The sequence below is a fragment of the Arachis hypogaea genome, chromosome 12 (genome assembly GCF_003086295.3).
Source record: "Arachis hypogaea cultivar Tifrunner chromosome 12, arahy.Tifrunner.gnm2.J5K5, whole genome shotgun sequence".
Lineage (NCBI taxonomy): Eukaryota > Viridiplantae > Streptophyta > Magnoliopsida > Fabales > Fabaceae > Arachis > Arachis hypogaea.
This window is the reverse complement of record NC_092047.1, coordinates 68,736,449-68,760,495: the sequence shown is the minus strand read 5'-3', so window position 1 is coordinate 68,760,495 and position 24,047 is coordinate 68,736,449.

Here is a 24,047-nt window from a genome sequence, read left to right as displayed (position 1 = left end):
ATTACTAAAATAACTTCGAAGGACCCGACATGATGAAGTCGGCCCAGAACATAAAGTTATAAAAGTAATCCCTGAAAGAGACCTGAACAGGGTCCAAAAAAGAGGATTACTAAAATAACTTCGAAAGGCCCGACATGATGAAGTCGGCCCAGAACATAAAGTTATAAAAGTAATCCCTGAAAGAGACCTGAACAAGGTCTAAAAAAGAGGACTTCTAAAATAACTTCGAAGGGCCCGACATGATGAAGTCGGCCCAGAACATAAAGTTATAAAAGTAATCCCTGAAAGAGACCTGAACAGGGTCCGAAAAAAAGGATTACTAAAATAACTTCGAAGGGCCCGACATGATGAAGTCAGCCTAGAACATAAAGTTATAAAAGTAATCCCTAAAACAGACCTGAACAAAGTCCAAAAAAGAGGACTACTAAAATAACTTCGAAGGGCCCGACATGATGAAGTCGGCCCAGAACATAAAGTTATAAAAGTAATCCCTGAAAAGAGACCTGAACAGGGTCCAAAAAAGAGGATTACTAAAATAACTTCGAAGGGCCCAACATGATGAAGTTGGCTCAGAACATAAAGTTATAAAAGAAATCCCTGAAAGAGACTTGAACAAGGTCCAAAAAAGAGGATTACTAAAATAACTTCGAAGGGCCCGACATGATGAAGTCGGCCCAGAACATAAAATTATAAAAGTAATCTCTGAAAGAGACCTGAACAAGGTCCAAAAAAGAGGATTACTAAAATAGCTCAGAAAGGGCCCGACATGATGAAGTCAGCCAAAAACATAAAGTTATAAAAGTAATCCCTGAAAAGAGACCTGAACAAGGTCCAAACAAAACGGATTACTAGAAATAACTTTAGGCCAGAGTGAGGAAACCGACATACAAGGTGGACCCAAATATCCACAACCTCAGAAGAATCAAAGGCAAGCTGAAGAGGTCGAGCAAGAAGGCTCTAACACTTCCAAAAAACCTAAAAAGGTACCAAGACAGATGAAAACAGACATGTTATGAAAAACATAAAGTTATAATAATAACAAGCTCAAGAGGCTACCAAAATCAGCCCCAAAAGCTTGGAAACCATTTTGTTTTTCAAAATTAAGTTTCTAAACGAGCAACTAAGAAAAGTCAGCAACCCCCATCTACAAAATAAAGGGTTCAAAAGCCCACAAGCCGGGCTATCTACACAAACATTTAGAAAAATTATTTAAGATCCGAAGGCTTCTCGGCAGCATCAACACGGGGTGAAGGAGGACGAGTCTGAAGAGGCACTGCATCCACTGTCCCGTCATCCCGATTCAAGATTTGACAATCAGGATCTGATTCGGGATGACCAACCTCAGATGAAGGAGCTGAAGAAGTTGGCACAACAGAAGCTTTGGCGGTAGGCACAGAAGGGGGTTCAACATCATCATCATCAGGGTCGTCAGGGACAATCTTGCCATCCTTTACAACGTTGTCCAGGCTGAAGAGAGTAAGGTCAAGCTCGGGGGCAAGAACCCGAACTTGCTCCTTCAAGTTCTCATAAGCAGCATTTATGCTACTTACAAGGTGACCCTGGAGCTCGGCATAATCAGCTCGGGCAGACTCCAACTCCTCCCTGAGACGCATCACTTCCCTGTAGGTCGTGACATAGTTTTCCTTGTGCCTCAATGCCATATCTTCAGCCAACTTCACAGAAGCCACCAAGGCAACAGAACTAGCCTTTTTGCGCTCCAACTCCTTCCCCATCATGGTCACTTTCACTTCGAGCTCCTCCTTCAAACCTTTCATCCGGTCGAACTCCTGCCTAGCCTCCTCCATAAAGGCTTTGGCAGCATGAAGGGGAAGATCTTGGGCAGTTCGGTACAGGGCAGCTCCCATATGTGCCATCTTGATGCTACTCCGAGTTATAAAATCTAAATGACGAAGGAGAGAAACATCATCCATAGAGAGGACACCATAAGGACCGATCTGCTGGTCGACAAACCCAATAGCATCGAAATCAGGCGCATCCAGATTGAAGGGTTCAACAGTCCGAGGTCTTTTGGAAGGAGGAACGGCCGGGGGAAAGAAATAGCAGCAGAATACTGCGGAGGATCAACTACACGGACTCGAGGAGTAGGGATCATTCTCCTCGGTCCAGGCGAACTCGGCATAGATGGCTTCGGCGGAACCTGAGAGGACCTTTCCCCATCTGCCCTGGTAGAGATGTTCTGAGCTGTAGTAGCCTTTCTCGCCTTCTTGAAAGCCTTCATCGAGTCATTATTCTTGGTCATCTCTGAAAAATAAAAATCAACAGTTTTACAAACCAGAAAAAAAAGAAGAAAGCAAAGAAAAAACAAGAAACAAAATATATCAAGTAAATACCCAATGCAGTTCGGACAAGGGATGGGTCCCCCAAAGATTTTTTAGTGTCCATATGAGGAGGTTCCCCCCAAATGTCCTCCAAAACAGTTACAAAAGCCTGCTCAATTTCATCGAGCATCTCCCACATATAACGGGATACCACTACATTCTGCTGCCAACACAAGGGGAAGGCTGGCTCATCATTCGCTTCCAGAAAAAAGGGCCGAGCTCCCTCAACTGCTCGGACCTTGAAAAAATAATTCTTGAAGTCCCTAAAGGACTCGTCATACATGGAAAAAACCTTATGCCCTTGTGCAGACCTAAAAGAAACCCATGAGGCTTTCTTTTTTGAAGAAATCCCGGGCTTAGTTAAAACAAACAGATAAAGGAAAAGAGTTTGAGAAGGAGTAACGTCCAACTCTTGGCAAAGAAGCTGAAAAGTCTTGATAAAGCCCCAGGAGTTCGGATGGAGCTGGGACGGAGCTACATTACACGACCATAACAAATCGGTCTCAAAAGAAGTGAAGGAAAAAGTGATGTCCAACTGGCTGAAAAAATAGTCGTAAGAATAAAAGAAAGGGCGCTCCCCCCGGGTCAGAGCAGGGAAGCAAACCCTCTCCTCGGAATCAGGTGCTACCAATTCATAATTCCTTTCCTGATCTCTACTCTTACAGAGGTGGCGATGTTTCCTAAGCTCCACACAAAACTCAGCATTCACCACAGAAACACACATTAAAACAAGGGAGTCCAACCAATCGGACATCCCCTCAGGAACCTTAGAAGACGTCTCTACAATATTTTTGCGAGAAGACATGGCCAACTAGTCCTAAAAACAAGAAAAGAAGATGGATTACTAAAAAACATCTCAGGCGAAATCAAAACAACTCGGCCAGCATGATTCAGGACAGCACAAACAACAAAAGGAAACCCCAGGACCCACCTCGAAGATCCAGGGGCATCCTTTGGAGGCAGTCATGGAACAAGGATTCAGGAAAACCCACAAGACTAACATCCCAACAAAACTCTCAGCAAAGAAAAGCCCTTTTTCAAAAGGCAACATCCCGAGAAGAAAGGAAAGTCAAAACAAAGTCATCAAAGGAGCAGCAAAGTAGTAGTTCAATCAGAAAACCAAAACAACAAAAAGAGGACGTCAAAGACGCAACCTTTTTCTTTCAAAAAGAAACAAATGAAGCTATTTTCCCAGAAAGCTACAACATCAAACAGAAAGGCAACAAAACATGCAAAAACCCAAAAACCCTCAAGCTCCGGGAGAAATACCAAAAACATGCATCACAGCAAAGATTGAACATCACGACTCCAAAAGGTTCAAACTTTCAAGCATGCAAATGAAAAATCAAAGCTTCACCAAAGAACCGAAGACAAAGCAACGAAAAAAGTAAAAAAGCTGAAAGTAGAACCAACCTGGAAAAAGTAAAAAGCTTCAAAGAAAGTTGAAGATGGGAGATGGAATCCAGAAATCGCACTTTCACAGCAAGGAAAAGCACTAAACCAAGCAATGTCGCAGGGAGAAACACAAAACTGCAAACTTCAGGTGACAATAGAAAGTGAGAAAGAAAAGGGAAGTTACGGTAACAAGAGAAGAGAAACCATTTTCCTGAGTGAAAAATTCAAAATAAAGAGGCAAGAGAAACGGGGCATTAAAAACAAATTAATGAGGGTATTAAACCCTCGCGCATTCCCAAGACCAGAGCGCTAATGCAAAGCGTGCACTTTTAAGAATAAATAGAACGTTCCACATTCAAAAGAAGACTCTACAAAGAGGAAATCGACAGATGCTCGAGTTCGGCTTTCATCAGAAAAGGATCGAAGTCCTAAAATCAAGACTCGACCTCAAAAGAAAGACCAAGCTCGAGCAGGGGAACTGTTCATACCCTGGGTCGAGCTGTCTGACTCGGGATGATTAGCGACAAAGCGATCAACCTCTTTAGGTCAAACCATCCGACCTCTTCCCAAAGAGCTCGGCCAAATTGATAGGAAAGCCCAAAGAAGGCCCAAAATCGAGGAACACGACCCAAATCCAAAGGCAGCCCAAGCTTATAGAGAGAAGGGCGGTTCCCTTGAAGATAAGCTGACCTCACCCAAAGATAAGATAAGATAAGATAAGATAACTAACTTATCTTATCTAAAAAGGTCACTCCACACCATTATAAATACACTGGAGCACCCAGGTATAACTCATACTCTGATTCTACTAAAAACCTGCTTAATAGCCCTGCTAACTTAAGCATCGGAGTCCCTTGCAGGTACCACCACCCTCCGATGACAAAGGATCAGCAGCATTACCAGCCCAACAAGTCAGACACGACAGCTTAGGCTGCCCCCACCAGCCGGACACGTCATCTCCGACCGGTACATAAGGTCTCATCCGAGATCGACCTACAGTTTCAAGTAACCCTCGAAATAGTTACCTTAACCTTCTTGAACACTTGAAGCATGTTCAAATCAACTTCCGGCATTTTCTTTGCTTTCTTCACCATGGAAGGGAATGGAATAGGAATGGACTCATCCACTATAGCTTTCCTCTTGGGTTCCTTGAGGCTTACTCCTTCTTCCTCATGCCTTTTGTCTACCTCCTCTTCTTCATGCGGAGCTTCAACAACCACTTCTTCCTCATGAATGTCTTCCATGACCCTTGGAGGTATCTCCTCCAATGTAGTCCCCGACCGTAGAGTGATGGCGTTGAGACCGCCCTTTGGGTTTGGTTGGGATTGGGATGGAAGGTTAGAAGAGCTTGAAGGTTGGTTGGTGTTGTTGTTGGAGGTTGAGGGTTGGTTTGACATGGCCATCTTTGAAAGCATGTTGGTGAGGTTAGCCAATTGAGCGCCCAAGGCATCAAATTGAGCCTTGTTGCTCTCGTCCCGTATGGCAGCTCTAAGCTCATCAACTTGATTGTTGGAATATGGAGAGGTTTGGTTGGATTATTGTCTATGGTGTGGTGCTTGGTATATGGTGTAGTTGTTTTAGTTTTGGTTGGAGTGACCTTGGTTGGCTTGGTAGTTGGTGTTGTTATGGTGGTATTGAGATGAAGATTGATTGTTGTTGTGATGAGAAGAAGAGTTGTTCCATCTTTGGTTTTGATTGCTCGCTTGTGCATTATCTCTCCACCCTTGATGTTGATTACCACCATGAGGGTAATTGTTTTGGCCTTGAGAAGGATAGGGTAGACAGTTGTTGTAATTCACATTAGCCACTACAAGGACATGTTCCTCTTGAATTTGATGGCATTGATCGGTGTAATGTGTGGTGCTAGAGCACAAACCACAAATCCTAGGAGGACCTTCAAGTTGAGCAACTGGAGGTGGAGCTTGGATGGCTTGGATAGAGTAGTATTCCTTTTGATCCTTTTGTATTTGCGTGAAGATGGTGGTCATATCCCCAAGTACTTTGGTTAGGCTTACTTTGGAAGGGGACGGTTCTACCACACCCTTGAGAGGATTACTTCTCACCCTTGTATGTTGTGTAGCCTCGGCAACATCATTTATCAACTTCCAAGCTTCTCCCTCCGTCTTGTTTTTTGAAAGGGAACCACCACTAGAAGCGGTGAGCAATCTTCTATCCTCCACACAAAGACCTCCGGTGAAGTAACTAATGAGCAAGTGAGTGTTCAATCCATGATGTGGACAAGATTCTAATAGCCTATTGAACCGAGTCTAATACTCATACAAACTCTCTTGGTCTCTTTGCATTATACCCGAGATCTCCTTTCGGACATAATCGATCTTTTCCGGTGGGAAAAACTTATCTAGAAACTCTCTTCTCAAGAAATCCTAATTGGTCGCAATCTCATCCGGTGGCGAATAAAATCATGTCTTTGCTTGCCCTTCAAGAGAGAAAGGAAAGGAAAAAACCATAATAGCCAACTCATCAGCTCCATGCCTTCGAGCCGTAGAACAAGCAACTTGAAAATATTTTAGAAGTCGGATGGGGTCTTGACCCGGCAACCCATGATATTTAGGAAGTAGATGTATCAAGCTACTCCAACTCAAAGTTTGGATCAAGGTTAGGGTACCTTGCTTGCAAAGGTTGGAGTATGATATCTAGAGCTCCTTGCTCATGCAAAGTGATCCGTCGTGGCTCCACCATGTATGGTTCACCTGTAGGATGCAAAGATGTATTAGTAGTGCCAACAGAAGAATAGGAAGTAGCGGACTCCAAGTCACTCTCGGTACTGCCTAGTGATTCGGTATGTTCTTCAAGAGAGGCCGAAGTACTAGCCGTATAATCCAACCGCCGTCTAGCTTGCCGAGTGTGTAACAAAGTTCTTTCAATCTCAGGGTCAAACTCAGCTAAGCTAGAATTCAGTTGAGACCGAGTCATCAAACTTAGGAGTCATAGCACATAAACAAAAGAAATCTAAACTAAAGCTAAGTATTGAAAGAAAGTAAACTATCTACAATATTCACATATTCACATAACCAATATCAAGGCATATGTCGCAACCATTCCCCGGCAACGGCGCCAAAAATTTGATGTATCCCAAGGATTACGTCGGAATAGATTTTCTCAATAAAGTCCCGTTGCAAGTATAGCACTATCAACAACAATCCTCGAGTATCAAATTTAGAAAGGGATTTGGTTGTCACAAGTTCAACCCCAATAAAAGTAACCGAAGTATTCAAACCTCGGGTCGTCTCACAAGGAATGGGCAAACATATGCTTCAACATTGGTTAGAAATCTGGGGTTGTAAGTCATGAGCACGAAATTAAAATGAGAATCTTAACAAGTAAGTAATCTTAAAATGCAAGCAACTATTCAAATAACTAAGCGAGATATGAGCAATTCCAAACTAATAGGATAACATTCAATATAATTCTACTCTAAAACTAAATAATATCTATAACTAAGACAAAACAATTAGAATTTGGGTTTTCAAATATGAATAATAAAAGCAACTCTTGGCTAGACATGGGAATTGGGGTCACTATCCTTGTCTAATAACCATATCTTGACAATTATGAGGAACCAAACTCATTAAGTCTACTTCTATACTTGAAGTACGTTAAATGGTTTGGTCAACATCAACCCATAAGGTCTAACCTCACTACTAATTGGCTTAGTAGTAGGTTAGTGTCAATGGTTATCAAATTGACCACTAAGGGTTTCCAAATCATCAAATCCATTAGACCCAATAACTCAAGTTTACCCAATTTCCTTAGCCTAGGCCAAGAGTAAAGAGAACTACTCCATAATCATAGTAAACAATTCATCAAACACATGGTAAGCATTAATAAAAGACATGTTCAAATTGCAATTAAATTGAAATTAACAAGTACCCACTAACAATTATCAACATACAATTACTCAAACAACACAATTAATCATAGAAATCATCAATGTAACATTAACAAGTCAAGATTCACAACATTCATCCAATGGGTATAAAGTGACAATTGACAAGAATTCATAAAACCAACACAAGATCTAAGCAAATTTTTACTAAGGAATTCAAATTAAACTATCAAAACTAGTAATTAACAAGATCCAATTCAGAATTCAACAAGGGAAGATCAAATTAAAACTAGATCTAGAGAGGAACAAGGGTTTCTCTCTCTAGAATAACAAGAACAAAAAAAATAGCTACAAATTATGTCTAAGTGTAAAATGAATGATCCCCCCCTCATTTCCCCCTAGCATCCTTGGGTCTTTTCCATGCAAAAACAGCTTGAATTTGGGCCTAATGAGCCTCAGAAATTGCCAAGCACGATTTCCTTTAATGAAGTCACGTGCTGCTTTCCGCGCGTGCGCGCCATGCGTCCGTGCGCGCCGATTGCTTTCGTGATCCACGCGTGCACGCCAGGTGCGCGTGCGCGTCGGTGGGAATTCTCTGACCCGCGTGGATGCGTCCATCCTTGCGCATCGCTTCCAGCTGTCCTCATCCACGCGTGCGCGTGAAGTTCGCGTGCGCGCCTATGCTGAGTTTTCCAAAATCCAAATCTTCATGTTCCTTCCTCTGGTACATGCTTTCTTTCTCTCTTCTAGGCCATTCTTTCCCTATTAATTCTGAAATTACTCAACAAATACGTCACGGCATCGAATGGTAATAGAAGAGGATCAAAATATAGCAATTTTAAGGCAAAAGAAGCATGTTTTTCATCATGAAGCAATATAAGGAAGAGAACACAAAACCATGCAATTCTTGTGAATAAGTATGAGAAATATTGACAAAACCTCCCAAATTCTATACAATATAAACCACAAAATTGGGGTTTATCAATGTGACCGGGAGGTTGCGAGTTCCCTTTAACACGGAGTTCACACATTCACTAATGTTGGTTGTCATGTGCCCGAACCGTCTACCACTATCCTCGTGTTGGGTCCATTTGTCGTATTCCATCCGGTTGGCCCAGTCACACATTGCCAGATTCTCAGTCCGCATGATGTCAAACCAGTAATAAAACTTTGCTTTTGTTTTTGCGTAGGCAGCATTGACCAACATCCTCCTTGCATCTTTACCTTTAAAGGTAAGGGCAAAATTCACAGCCACATGACGAATACAGTATGCTCGAAAAGCACGTAGAGACAGCGATCCAGTCTCAGGGGCCTCAAGTGCAGCCTTGATGCTATTATGCCTGTCAGAGATAACAAGGATACCCTCCTATGGCGTCACATGCGATCGTAGGTTGGACAAGAAGAATGACCATGACTCTGCATTTTCTCCCTCCACAAGGGCAAAGGCTATCGGGAGGATGTTCGAGTTCCCATCCTGCGCTATCGCCAGCAGCAGCGTGCCTCCATACTTGCCATATAAATGGGTACCGTCAATACTCACGAGGGGCTTGCAATGCCAGAATGCCTCGATGCAAGGTGGAAATGTTCAGAAAAGTCGATGAAAGTACACCGTTGACTCATCTACCTCACCCCCAACTAGAACAGGAGAGGTCTTCAACACAGTAACTGTCCCAGCCATGGTCGACTGTACCCCTAGAATCCAACGTGGCAACTCCGTGTATGACTCTTCCCAATCTCCATATATTTGTGTCACTGCCTTCTGTTTGGCCATCTAAACCTTCCTGTAACTAGGCCTGAAACCGTAATCGGCTTCTGTAGCTTGTTGCAAGACCTTTACCGTAACCGCAGCATCTGCCCTAACCAAGGAAAGAATCCTCGCACAGATAACATGGTAATCCAGCTGACGGTGATCACTAGAAATAGAGGTTGCCAAGCACGTGTGTGGCCCGTTGTACCTCCTAACCTCCCAAGTGTCGTTTCGTTGATGCAGCGCTATGCGAATTAACCAACTGTAACCCTTCCCGAACTCCTTGCATTTTCCATGATACTTCAGATGATCTGATTCGATGACTCTGTACTGAACACCTCAACGGATGCTATAGTCCTTCACACTCAAAACAGCCTCATCTTTATTCTGGAATGATTGCCCAATCTAAAATTCTGTAGAAGAGCCCCCAACTGTAGGACCACCGTCCACCTATTGACCCAGGGCCTCCAAGTTTAGAGTGGAGAAGTGTGGAGGATACTGCTGAGTGCCAGAACTTGAAGGCCCATGCTGTGTATGTGGATTGGCACCTGTGTCATCATCGCTGTCCCCAATGATATCTACAGGCTCCTGGTCAAAGTCATCGTCACACATTGCATTCTCTATTCGATCAGGTTCTCCAAAGCCTTGCACATCATGAATCATGCCACCACTGGTGCTCACCTTATATGCCTGCTCACAGACCCCTGGATTCTCCAAAGGTACAGAACCAACAACCTCTGTTCGATCTAAATCAGCCGCGAATAAAGGGGATGCGACCAGCGGAACGGATGGTCTGACCGCAGGCATTGAACTAGACGCACCTCCCGCGATAGTCAAGCTATGAACTGGAGCTGATGCCGCAGAACTATCGACACCAACCTCCAACTTTACGAACAACTCGTGTATTCTGACCTCCGGAAAACTCCTAACAAAATGAAACAGAACCCTAATATCTTCATCAGCCGCTAGCACAAAGGTACCATACTTAACACCGATCGAGACAACTGCGATGGGAATCTTGTAGAATAGCTTTTTCACCCACTTGCTACCAAATATCCCAAGCTTCTGCAAGATGCTGTTCTTCAAATCTGACAAAGTGCTTGATGAACTGATGAAAACACTCAGTGGTTCTCTGTCAGTGAACTTCACACTAGATTTTTTGCTTCTTTGGATTTTCCCAGAGCAATGCACTAAGACAAGAAAACTCTCTTCCTCACTTGCCATTGTGACAATAATCTCTTCACCAGCTTGAATCTCACTCACATTTATATAGAATTTCTCTCCTCATAAACCGTTGCTGCTTACAAGGTTTTATGTACATTTGCCTCCCTTAGTAAACTGTGGTAGCTTGCCATGGTTTATGACATATTTCATTCACAAGTAAACCGTGCCTAGTAGCCATGGTTTATGTATTAATTTGAAACTATGGTTGGCTCCAACGGTTTACATAAAAATTAAAATACACATGAACGTAAGAAGTTTCTGGTTTATGTATATACGTAAAGCATTCACTCAATTTATTTAATTAAGTACATTGCCTGAAATTCTAGATCAACACTAATCCTCTCACATCAGTTACCTTGTTAAGTGCTCGATAGTCCATGCATAGTCTCAACGAACCATCATGCTTCTTTTGGAACAAGACTGGTGCGCCATAAGGTGCCTTCGATGGACGGATGAATCCAGCATCTAGCAAATCCTTGAGTTGCTTCTTCAACTCCTCAAGTTCTGGTGGTGCCATCCTATAAGGTGTTGAAGCAGGCGGCTTTGCTCCTGACTCCAATTCAATCTTGTGGTCCACCTTCCTCCTAGGTGGTAGTTATTTTGGCAACTTGGGAGGCATCACATCCTTATTTTCTTCAAGGACTTCCTTGATTTCGGGAGGAATGTCTTCTCTTTTAGGTGTTGACTCCTCTTGTAACAGAGCCAAATATGTAATCTCTCCCTTCTTGAATCCTTTCTTGAGTTGCATAGCAGAGAGCATCGGTGATCCTCCAACTTTAGAGACTGTAGGGACCATGCATGGAGACCCTTTCTCCATGACGCATACTATGTCATAGTATGGCACAGGTATTATATTTGCCTTCCTTTGCAAATCAAGCCCGATGACTATTTTGAAATTGTCTATGGGTGCTACTGAGAAATTCACAAGGCCCTTCCAAGAACCAAGAGTCATCTCAACCCCTTTTGCTACTCCCTTAAGGGGTTCACCCTTGGTATTCACGGGTTTGAACCAACCATTCTTTTCGGTGATTTTCAACCCAAGCCTCTTTGCTTCATCAGGCGTGATGAAGTTTTGTGTAGCACCAGTGTCGATCATAGCCATGACAGGTTTTTTATTGATGAAGGCTTTGACATACATCAAGCCTTTCTTTTCTGCAGTGCTTGCCTCTTTTCCCTTTACAGCATTTATGAGTTGGATAGATCCAACATACTCATTTACTTGAGTTTGGGCCTCTCATTCCTTGGCGATAGATGCCAGAGTCCCTAGCTTGGGTGAGTCCCTAGCTTGGGTCCGTCCTTCATTTGGTGTGGTCCCTTGCACACGAAGTATCCTCCTTTGGGCACAAAAGCCTTCTTGTCCTCGTACTTTTTCTTTGAAGAATATTTTCCTTCCTTCTTGGTTGAGAAACTCTTCCCCTTGTCTCCCCCACCTTTAGTAGAACTAGGCTTGGAGGAAGACTTAGGTTTAGAGTCTCTCCTATGATATTCAGTGAGTGATTCGACCACCACGATGGCCTCATCAACATCCTTAACATTCCTTCTTTATAGTTCTTGCTTTGCCCAAGGTTTGAGTCCATCAATGAAGAAGAACAATGCATCATCTGATGCTAAGTTGGGGATTTGAAGTGTGAGAGTAGTGAACTCTCTTACGTAGTCGCTAATCGTACTCTTGTGCTTCAACTCCCTCAACTTCTTCCTTACTTCATAAACCACATTCTCAGCGAAGAATTGTCTTTTCAACTCTCTTTTGAAATCTTCCCATGTGGCTATCTTGCAAGTACCATTTTTTATATCTACGCACTTTCTCCTCCACCACAAAGTAGCATTATCAGAAAGGTAGAGAGCTGCAGTGCGTACCTTTATTGCTTTTTCAACCACCCCTTGGCCTTCAAAGTACCTCTCTATTTGTCATAGGAAGTTCTCCACCTCGCGAGCGTCCCTTACGCCCTTGAACTCCTTTGGCATGGGGAGATCAATCTTTGTCGTCTCCCTTATAACTTCCTCAAATAGTTTTAAGGAATTCTCAAGCTTCTCTTCGATCTGGAGCATGCTTTCTTTGAAAGTATCTAGTTCTCCTAATACGTGAGCCTCGAGGGTCTCCTTATCATGTTCTATTCTTTGAAAACGCTCATCCATAGAGGATAAAACATTCTCAAATATAGAAACTCTCTCTTCTAAGAAGTTAGAGTTCTTACCTCTAGGCTCACTTGAAGAGCGAACCTTCTTGGTTTCCTATTGAGAAGGAATAGTATCCATTCTCCTTTGAGACTCAACATGCTCCGTGGTTACTGTAACACCCTAATTACCCTAAGCATTACCTCCAACTGTAAAGCAAAGGTTAATCAAAGGTTACGACAATTCTAAAGGCTTATATATATTTATATATAGAAGAAAATAATATATTCTAGAAGCCCGATGAAGGATTAAGCTCAAAGATAGATTTGTAAAAGCGCGAAACGTTCACACGAAGCTAGCACATAAGATACAAGGTATAGATGCAAAATATTAGAACATATATATATATATAAAAGTATAATAATCATAAGACAACTAGCCGCAGCTTGCAGAGTTTAAGCCGACTAGTTATAAACAGAAAAATACAGAGTTTTGGAGATAAAACAGCTTATACAACCTGTCTCTCAAATAAGCCTCTAAGGCCATAAAGGTAATTATACAAAGAGATGTTAGAGTAACTATAACAAAGAAAAATAGAAATAAACCAAGGAGGAACCATACTCCGCTCTGTCACCATATCCGCAATCCCACCGAAGTGGATTTGTAGCCTGCGTTTGAAAAATAACAACAAAGTATGGAATGAGAACCAGAGGTTCTCAGTATGGTAACAATGCTCAATATGTAAGATGTAAGGTTCTGGGATGCCGAAGGCAATCCTAGAACTTTACATCGAAGACGGATATTCAAGCTTAGAGTGAAATAATAAATAAAGAACTTAAACCATAAACCATAAGCAGGGTTATCTAACTTAGGGGATTTCTAACTAGAACTAGTCACACCGCTGTATCCCACAGCCTTCGCCACCCCAAACTCCGTGCGATCCCATCGCCACCACCTACCTAACCTCCTCAGCACCAGGCAATCACAAATAATGCAAGAAAGTAATACACAGGTAGTAATAATATATAACAAGTAATTCAAGAAACAAGTAAGCATGTTATACAATTAAGCAAACTCAAGTAATCAAAGCAAATAAACACTTAAGAGATGCATATGATGAATGTTTATCTTATTGGCTCGTGATATCACTTGTCGGTCCGTAAATGCCAACCCGACACATCCTCCCAGATGTAGCCTTTTCTGCCACGCCAGAGATATAGTGTCCTGCACACTCATGCAGTAGCGAATCTGCTACGTCAGAGATATAGTGCCCAGCACACTCAAGCAGTAGGGAGTCTACTACATCAGGGATATAGGCCCCACACACTTCATGCAACAGAAAAGGAAATAACCACAACAAATCATGTAGCAGAAGAATCTGCTACGCCAGTGATATAGGCCCTGCACACTCTCAGCATCATATACTAATGTAGCAGAAGAATCTGCTACGCCAAGGATATAGGCCCTGCACACTCACAACATCATATACTCATGCAGCAGAAGAATCTGCTACGCCAGGGATATAGGCCCTACACACTCTCATGTAATCCAATAATTTCATCATTACCACTCCGAGTCCTCAACTCATGTCAACCACTGTCCACTGACCTCAAAACATCACCAGTCATCACCATTTCTCATCTCAAAACACTTTCATTTATCAATTCTCAGCATTCTAAGGATATAGTGCCTGACACTCTTTCCTTCAATATTCATCAAGCTCATACTGACCATCATCAGTTTCTCAACTCATTGTCAATAGCCACCAAGTTCAATACTCTTCCTTCTCTCTCAACCAAACTCATCCTCAATACACCAGAAACCTAAACCTCCATTTGCTAACTTTTCAAAGTAAAACCCAAATCGAATCTCCTAGGACCTTTCCCATGTTTTGATACCCAAAACTAAGCTCAAAAGTCTTAAATAGGTGTCACAGAAGTTTACAAGCTTGTTGGAAAGGTGAAACAGTTAAAAACAGAAGTTTAGTTAGAAAACAAGGCGTGTGCGTATGCACAATGGTGTGCGGGCGCACGCCCAAGGAATTTTTCAAAGTGTGCGTATGCATAGAGGTGTGCGTACGCACAGGTACAAACTTTTATAATTCTGTTCACTCGCACAAGGTGTGCTAGCACCCCAACAGACTGCCTTTCCCAACGTGTGCGTGTGCACAGGGTTATGCGTGCGCACAGGTTGTAAATCTTTATTGGTTATGTGCGCGCACAGGCTGTGCTAGCGCTGCCAACATGAAGCCTTCCCCTGTGTGTGTGTACGCACAGAGCTATGCGTGTGCACAGGTTCGAAAAATCCCAGGGGTGTGCGTGCGCACCAGGCTGTGCGTGCGCACATACCAGAAATCACAAAATTCTGCAACTTTACAAAATTTCAGATTTTGATACCAAACTTTGAATGATGATAACTTCCTCTATAGAAATCCAAATTTTACGAACTTTATATCAATTTGAAGATTTTTCAATGAAATTTAATTCTAAACAAATTTCAACTAATTCTGAAAATCGAAGCTTGAGTTATGATCCATCAAAGTTCACCAAAAATCTATTTTTACCAAAAACCTTAAAAACTTATTTTCACCAAAACTCTCATTTCGAAACCAAATTATCCACAATCAAATTACTACCAAAACAACACAAAGTCCATACCACTCATTTCTCAAACTTAATCATCAATAATCTCCCATTTATATTAATCCACACCATCAAAATCATTAAGCTCCAACATAGAGAATCATCATAAACACTCCTAATTCTTCCTCATTCCTCAATAACGTTTTCATGATTTATTATCTCTCATCAACAATACCAAAAACTCTCAACAACCATAATAATTCTCAACATATAATATCTCAATTTATCAACTCCTTAAACACTCATCTCCAATTATCAACAACATTAATATTCATCATCAATCATCAACCATATCAACAAACCCTCATCAACAACAATGAATCTGACATTCATCATCAAACTTCATAATCATTAAAAATACCAACAGTCATCATCAAATCATATAATCATTATTATTATTATTCTAATTCCTTCCACACAACACCACTACAACATCAATCAATCCACATCAACAACACCAATCATCAATTTTCTCATCAACATCATAATCAAATTCTAGGATTTGGATCCTCTAAATTATAAGTTTCACTTTAGAGAGTAAAGTTTGATCTCTCACTATTGAATGGTTTCTCTCTCATGTTTTCTCTTGGTCCTACCTATGAAATAAATGGTAAGAGATCAAACTTTACTCTCTAAAGTGAAATTCAAAATTTAGAAAATCCAAATCCCAAATTCTAATATACACAACTCATAAAATCTTCATCACAACTCACATGCCACATACATAATTCAATCCCATCTTAAGGTCAACTAGTCTAAGTGTCCAGAAACATTACATATTACATAAAGAAAACTGAAACCATAACTTGGCAGATTTCCAATATGCACAAATCACCATTTTGAGTCCAAACAAGCTTCCAAAAGCCAAGCCAACTCTAACAAGCACCAAAACTCAAGCTAGCATCACATATATCACCAAAATCAAAACCTAGAAACCACAACATACAACACCACAAGGGTTTACGAGTAACTTTACCTTGTCCAAAGAGGATTAGGGAAATTTTCAATATTACCCACTACTAGAGATCACCTAAACAAGCAAAACCACAAAATCTACTCAAAAATCAAACCCCCAAAAATGCAGAAGTTAGGGCAGGAAACTGGTGCTTAAGCTTCGAGATCTTACCAGCAAAACCTAGATAGAAAGGAAGAGCTCGGTGAGAGCTTTGCGTGGTCACAAACGGCTCGTTAATCGGAGTTCAGTAGCTCAAGTTATTGCTCCCGGAAGGTGGAGGTGAATAGTGACAATGGGGTTTCACCCCCACCATCACCATACCCGAGCTCTCTCTCTTTCTTCCCAACAAAATGAGTTTAAAACTCATTAAACACACATATATATGTTGGACCTTTGCCCCGGTCCAACCCGTTAGCAGTTTTAGCCCGTTTGGCCCACTTTGGGCCAAAACCTTTAAGATTAGTGTCTGGTTTTCAATTCTAAATTATTTTTATCCTTTCAAAACAATAAATCAACTTTTAAAATCTTACTTTCCAAAATACATGGTACTGGACAGAATAGAGCTGGTACTGCCAGCTTAAACGCCAGTACGAGTTTTCGAAAAAGAATCATTTTCCAACTCAGAAAATTCATTGAAATCAAATTTCACCCTTTTATTTTTAAATTAAAACTTCTAAATTTTGAATCTATTCTGGGCACTAAAATTATTATTTTTATTAAAACGGTTTTACATGAAAAACTCGGGTTCTTACATTCTCCCCTCCTAATAAAAATTTTCGCCCTTGAAAATCCGAATCACGCGATATATCCTCCTCAAAGCATTTTACCGTGTCGATGTTCTCTCTCGCCTTCCGCTGCGTCACTCTGATTCTTGTCATTAAGTATCCGAAATTTTCCTTAAAACAAATACCAATTTTTGTAACATTTTTCCAAAACCTTCAAAACAAGTTTATTCTAAACCAGTTCATTGTTAAAACTTTCTCAAAAGAGTAAAAAAATCGTTTACTCGGAAGTCGGTTACCTTAAATCATGATTTTCTTAAATAAAAACCTTTCAAATTGAATCCTTTTCGGTAAGATAAATTGGAAACCAAATTCGCAAATGAACAGAATCATAGAACTCACTTTTTCTTTTAAATCATATCATTAAATAAAAATTCCGACTTACTTTCAAAACCAAATCATTCAGACCAAAGTTTCAAACCAAATTTTCAAAATCATTCTAAGCTTTAAAACTTTTTCAACAGGAGTCAAGACCATACCAGTTAGAAACTGAAAATCTTAAGTAAAAATCGCAAAGGAAACAGTCAGTTGTTCTGTTGCCACCAGTGTTGAGCCTCATCCGTCAACTGATATGTCGCAACTCCACGAACTGGTTTTCCGGAACATGTTGAGCTCGTAACACATAGGGTAGGTTAGCCATCCACTACCCAATAATTAACGTGATCGACCTCATCCGTGAGTTGCCATTCGGGTTTCATTTTCCACACCAAACAATCGATATCAGGGTGATCAGTCTCAATATCTTAGGCTTAGTGCTTCAATTATCCCCAAAGGCACTCGCAAACAAGCATGCTATACAATATCAAGTAGATAACTGGCAGCCAGAATTGTTGTCGGTAAGGAATTTTACAAAATATTTATGATGAGCGGATAATTTATACGCTTTTTGGCATTGTTTTTAGTATGTTTTTAGTATATTTTAGTTAGTTTTTATTATGTTTTTATTAGTTTTTATTCAAAAATCACATTCCTGGACTTTACTATGAGTTTGTGTATTTTTCTGTGATTTTAGGTATTTTCTGGCTGAAATTGAGGGACCTGAGCAAAAATCTGATTTAGAGGCTGAAAAAGGACTACAGATGCTGTTGGATTCTGACCTCCCTGCACTCGAAATGGATTTTTTGGAGCTACAGAAGCTCAATTGGCGCGCTCTTAATTGCGTTGAAAAGTAGACATCCTGGACTTTCCAGCAATATATAATAGTCCATACTTTTCCCGAGATTTGATGGCCCAAACAGGCGTTCCAAGTCAGCATAAAAATTCTGGCGTCAAAACGCCAGAACTGGCATAAAAGCTGGAGTTAAACGCCCAAACTGGCACAAAAGCTGGTGTTTAACTCCAAGAAAAGTCTCTACATGTGAAAGCTTCAACGCTCAGCCCAAGCACACACCAAGTGGGCCCCAGAAGTGGATTTCTACACTAACTATTCTAGCTTACTCATTTTCTGTAACCCTAGGTCACTAGTTTATTATAAAAACTACTTTTAGTGATTCATTTGGTACCTCATGACACTTTACACGTTTCATATTGTATTTCTGATGGCATAAGTCTCTAAACCCCATGGTTGGGGGTGAGGAGCTCTGCTGTGTTTTGATGAATTAATGTAATTACTACTGTTTTCCATTCAATCACGCTTGTTTCTATTCTAAGATATTCACTCGCACTTCAACTTGATGAATGTGATGATCCGTGACACTCATCACCATTCTCAACCTATGAACGCGTGCTTGACAACTACCTCCATTCTACCTTAGACTGAGTGCATATCTCTTAACCTCCTGATTCATATCAGAGTCTTCGTGGTATAGGCTAGAATTATTGGCAGCCATTCCTGAGATCCGGAAAGTCTAAACCTTGTCTGTGGTATTTTGAGTAGGATCTGGGAAGGGATGACTGTGACGAGCTTCAAACTCATGAGTGTTGGGCGTAGTGACAGACGCAAAAGGATCAATGGATCCTATTCCAACATGAGTGAGAACCGACAGATGATTAGCCGTGCGGTGACAGTGCATTTGGACCATTTTCACTGAGAGGACGGATGGTAGCCATTGACAACGGTGATCCACCAACATACAGCTTGCCATGGAAGGAGCCTTGCGTGTGTGAAGAAGAAGACAGTAGGAAAGCAGAGATTCAGAAGACAGAGCATCTCCAAAACCTCAACCTGTTCTCCCTTACTGCATAACAAGTATTTATTTCATGTTCTTTTACTTTTTACAATTAAATCTGAGAATTACTGATATCCTGACTAAGAGTTACAAGATAACCATAGCTTGCTTCAAGCCGACAATCTCCGTGGGATCGACCCTTACTCACGTAAGGTATTACTTGGACGACCCAGTGCACTTGCTGGTTAGTTGTGCGGAATTGCAAAAGTGTGATTGTAATTTCGTGCACCAAGTTTTTGGCGCCGTTGCCGGGGATTGTTCGAGTTTGGACAACTGACGGTTTATCTTGTTGCTTAGATTAGGACTAATTTATTTTTGTTGGTTTAGAGTCACTAATTTGAGTCTTTTATTTGAGTTTAGTTTCATATTTTAAGTTTGGTGTTAATTGCATGCTTGTATTTTATTTCAATTTTTCGAATTTGCATGTTCTTAGTTCTTTCTTGATCTTTAAAACTTCTAAGTTTGGTGTCTTCTTTGTGTTTTCCTTTAAAATTTCAAAAATTTGTGTTTGATTTTCTAAAAATTTTAAGTTTGGTGTCCCTTGTGCTTTTATTTACTTAAAAATTTTTCAAAAATTTATTTTTGGTGTTCATCTTGATCTTCAAAGTGTTCTTGGTGTTCATCTTGACATTCAAAGTTTTCTTGTTTGTTCTCTTTGTTTTGATCTAAAATTTCTGAGTTTAGTGTCATTTTGTTGTTTTTCTCTTTCCTCATTAAAATTCAAAAATTAAATAATATCTTTTCCCTATTTTACTCATAAATTTCAAAATTTTGCATTAAATTAGTCAAAGATTTTCAAAATCATATCTTTTTTTTAGTCAAGTCAAAATTCTAATTTCAAAAATTGATCTTTTCAAATCTTTTTCAAAAATTAAATCTTTTTAATTTCTTCAATCATATCTTTTCAATCATATCTTTTTTTTTTTATAAATTGCAATCATATCTTTTCAATCATATCTTTTCCAAAATAATGTTCAATCATATTTTTCTAATTGCTAATTCCAAAATCTTTTTAATTAATTAATTAATTTAGTTTTCAATTTGCTTGTATTTCATTTTTTTCTAATTTTCGAAACTTTTATTTTATCTTCTATTTATTTTGTTTTATTTTATTCGGTTACTTTTAATTAAATAAAATAAAAAAATAAAAAATATAGTTTATTTGCAATTCATATCAATTCCCTTTTCTCCATCATGGACATAAGTGGAAATGAACAGTCCAGAAGGACTCTGGGGTCATATGCTAACCCCATTACAGCTGCATATGGGAGTAGCATCTGTATACCTCCCATCTAGGGCTGGAAGTGAGTCAAGTCAGCTCATGAGCTAGCTCGAGCTCGACTCGTTAATAACTCGATAAGCTAAGCTCGTGAGCTAGTGAGCCAAGCTTGAGCTTGGAATTGAGCTCATAAATTAAATGAGCCGAGCTTGAGCTTGGATAAGCTCAGCTCATTAGCTCGTGAGCTGACTCGATTATATATATAATTATTAATACACATATCTTATATGCATTTAATCTATATTTTTAATATATTTAATATTTTATATTTAATTTTTACATATAATTTTGATGTAGGACATAAATAAAAAATTTATAATTTAATGATAGATAACAATATATAAAATTGATCTTTTTAAATATTTTATAAAATATATAAGTTATAATTTATTGATATAGAATTATAGATTATGTATTATGTTTCTATTATTTGAGCCAGCTCGTGAGCTCGAGCCAGCTCGTGAGCTTTCGGTGAGTTGAGCTTGAGCTTAAGAAATAGGCTCGATTATTAATGAGCCAAGTCGTGAGCCAAGCTCAATTTTTGTGAGTCGAGCTTGAACTTGGTCTAGCTCGACTCAGCTCGGCTCACTTCCAGCCCTACTCCCATCAAAGCAAGCAGCTTTGAGCTAAATCCTCAGCTCATCATCATGGTGCAGCAAAATTGCCAGTATTCCGGTCTTCCACAGGAAGAACCTACTGAGTTTCTGGCACAGTTCTTACAAATTGCTGACACAGTACGTGATAAAGAAGTGGATCAGGATGTTTACAGATTATTACTGTTTCTATTTGCTGTAAAAGATCAAGCTAAGAGGTTGTTAAACAACCAACCCACAGCAAGCATAAAAACATGGAGACAGTTATCAGACAAATTCCTGAATCAATTTTACCCTCCAAAAAGAATGACACAGCTGAGGCTGGAAATCCAAGACTTTAAACAAGAGGATCATGAATCCCTTTATAATGCCTGGGAGAGGTATAGAGGGATGCTAAGGAAATGCCCCTCTGAAATATTTTCAGAGTGGGTACAGTTAGACATCTTTTACTATGGAAAGAGCTCAAACGTCTCTAGACTACTCAGTTGGTGGATCTATACATATGAGAAAGACGATTGAAGAAGCTCAAGAATTCATATATACGGTTGCTAGAAATCAACATTTGTACTCAAGCAGTGAGTCCTCTATAAAAGAAGAGGCTAGGGTAGTAACTACTGATCCTAATCCTCAAGAACAGATTGTTGAACTTAATCAGCAATTACTCCTTATGATAAAACAATTAGCAGAATTCAAAGAGATGCTCCAAGACACTAAAAATGCTAACAAGAATATAGAAGTACAATTGAATCAGACAAGACAGCAGCTATCTAAACAGATAACAGAAGACTGCCAAGCCGTTTAACTAAGGAGCGGGAAGACATTGAATAATACAGCTCAAAGTAGCAGAAAGCCAAGAAAGGAACAAATGACAGAGGATGATGTTGTGGTTTATCTTGTGCTTATTTTGCGGGATTTTATCAACTTTTCTCACATTTATTCACTGAAATAGCATGGTTTTGTAATTCTCCCTTAAATTGTGCTTAAATGTGAAAACATACTTTTTAGGCCCTAAAATAGCTAAATTTAATTCACTTTAATTCCATTCGATGCCTTGATATGTTTGTTGAGTAATTTCAGGTTCATAAGAAAAGTATTGGATGGAAGAAGTGAGGAGAAAAGCATGCAAAAGGGGAAAACTCATAAAGAAATGAAGGAACCGTAAAGCTGTCAAGCCTGACCTCCGCGCACACAATTGGCCATAACTTGAGCTACAGAGGTCCAAATGAGACGGTTCTAGTTGCGTTGGAAAGCTAACATCCGGGGCTTCGAAATGATATAAAATTTGTCATATGTTGCTTCGCGTTCAGGGGCGCGCACGCGCACTTTGCGCGTGCGCGCCGATGCTGCTTGGCCCACTAAAGATGAAATCGCCCCCAGCGATTTCTGAAGCACTTTGGGCCCAACCTAACTCATTTCTGATGCTATTCAAGCCAAGGATTGAAGGAGAGTCAACACACTTAGTCATAGTTTTAGTTTTCATCATGTTTTAGGAGTAGAATTCTAGAGAGAGAAGCTCTCTCCTCTCTCTAGATTTAGGATAGAAATTAGGATAGGGTTATGATAATCACTCTCAAATTTCTCTTTTAATTCTTATTTTGATTTCAATTCTCTTCATGTTTTAGTGTTCTATTGTCTTTGATCTTGTAGTTTCTCTTGTTAATTTCTTGTTTTGCTCTCTTTTATGTTTAAGAACAATTGTTGGATCTTATTTTTCTTTAATGCAATTTTATGTTTCCATGCTCTTTTATGTTCATCTTCATTGTTATTATTGAATTCTTGCTATTGATAGTTATGGGTTTCCTTTAATTCTTGCATTTTGTTATGTTTACTTTTCTTGCATACTAAGTGTTTGATAAAATGTTTCCTTTAGTTTTTGAGTAGTTTTCTTGACTCTTGGCCTAGGCTAAGGGAATTGAGTGACCTTGAGTCATTGGGTCTCATTGAATTGGTAATTTGAGAACCCTTGGTGATCAATTTGATACTCATTGACGCCAACCCACTACTAATCTAATTAGTAGGTAGGTTGGGACTTATGGGTTGATGTGATCAAAGCCATTTGACGTACTTCAAGTCTAGGAGTAGATATTACGTACTTAAGACTTTTGGAAGTAGACTTAATGAGCTTGGCCTCTCATAATTATCAATATTTGGTATGTAGACAAGGATAGTGATCTCAATTACCTATGTCTAGCCAAGAGTTCTTTCATTTCTTTTATAAGTTCTTGTTATTTTACTTTCTTGTCATTTATATTTTCTTGTCAAATTCCAAATCAACCCCCCTTGCATTTTCTTAGCCAATAATTAAACACTTCATTGCAACTCTTCGTGAGACGACCCGGAGTCTTAATACTCCGGTTAATTTTCATTGGGGTTTGTTACATGTGACAACCTAAAATTTAATTTGATGTGAGAGTTGTTTGTTGGTTTGGGCTATACTTGCAACGGAATTCTTATTTCTACAAGAGAAATTCTAGACCCACAATAATTCTCTCTATCAAATTAATGGCGCCGTTGTCAGGGAGTTGCAATGGTGTTATATTGTTGGCTATTGTGAATATTGTGAATATGTTTGCCTTTTGCTTATTTGTTAGTTTTTGTTAGCCTTAGGACTAGTTGCTTATTTTTGTTAGCTTTTGTTTTTATTTGCTATCATGAATTCTCATCACTTTGGCTATGAGTTTGGCTCAAATTATGTTGTAGGAAATGGGAACTATAATGACAATATGCATCAAGGATGGAACAATCAAAGGTGGGAGGAGCCTCAAGGGATTGATCAACCTTCTTGGCAACAACAACCTCTGGATTCTTATGGGTATAACTCTCATCCTAATGCATATCAATCTAATGGATATGGTGACCCTTATTATGATTGTCAACAACCACCACCATATGCCTATGAACTACCTCCTCAACATAATTTTGAACCACCTTACTCACAAGCCCCTTTTCACCAAACACCTC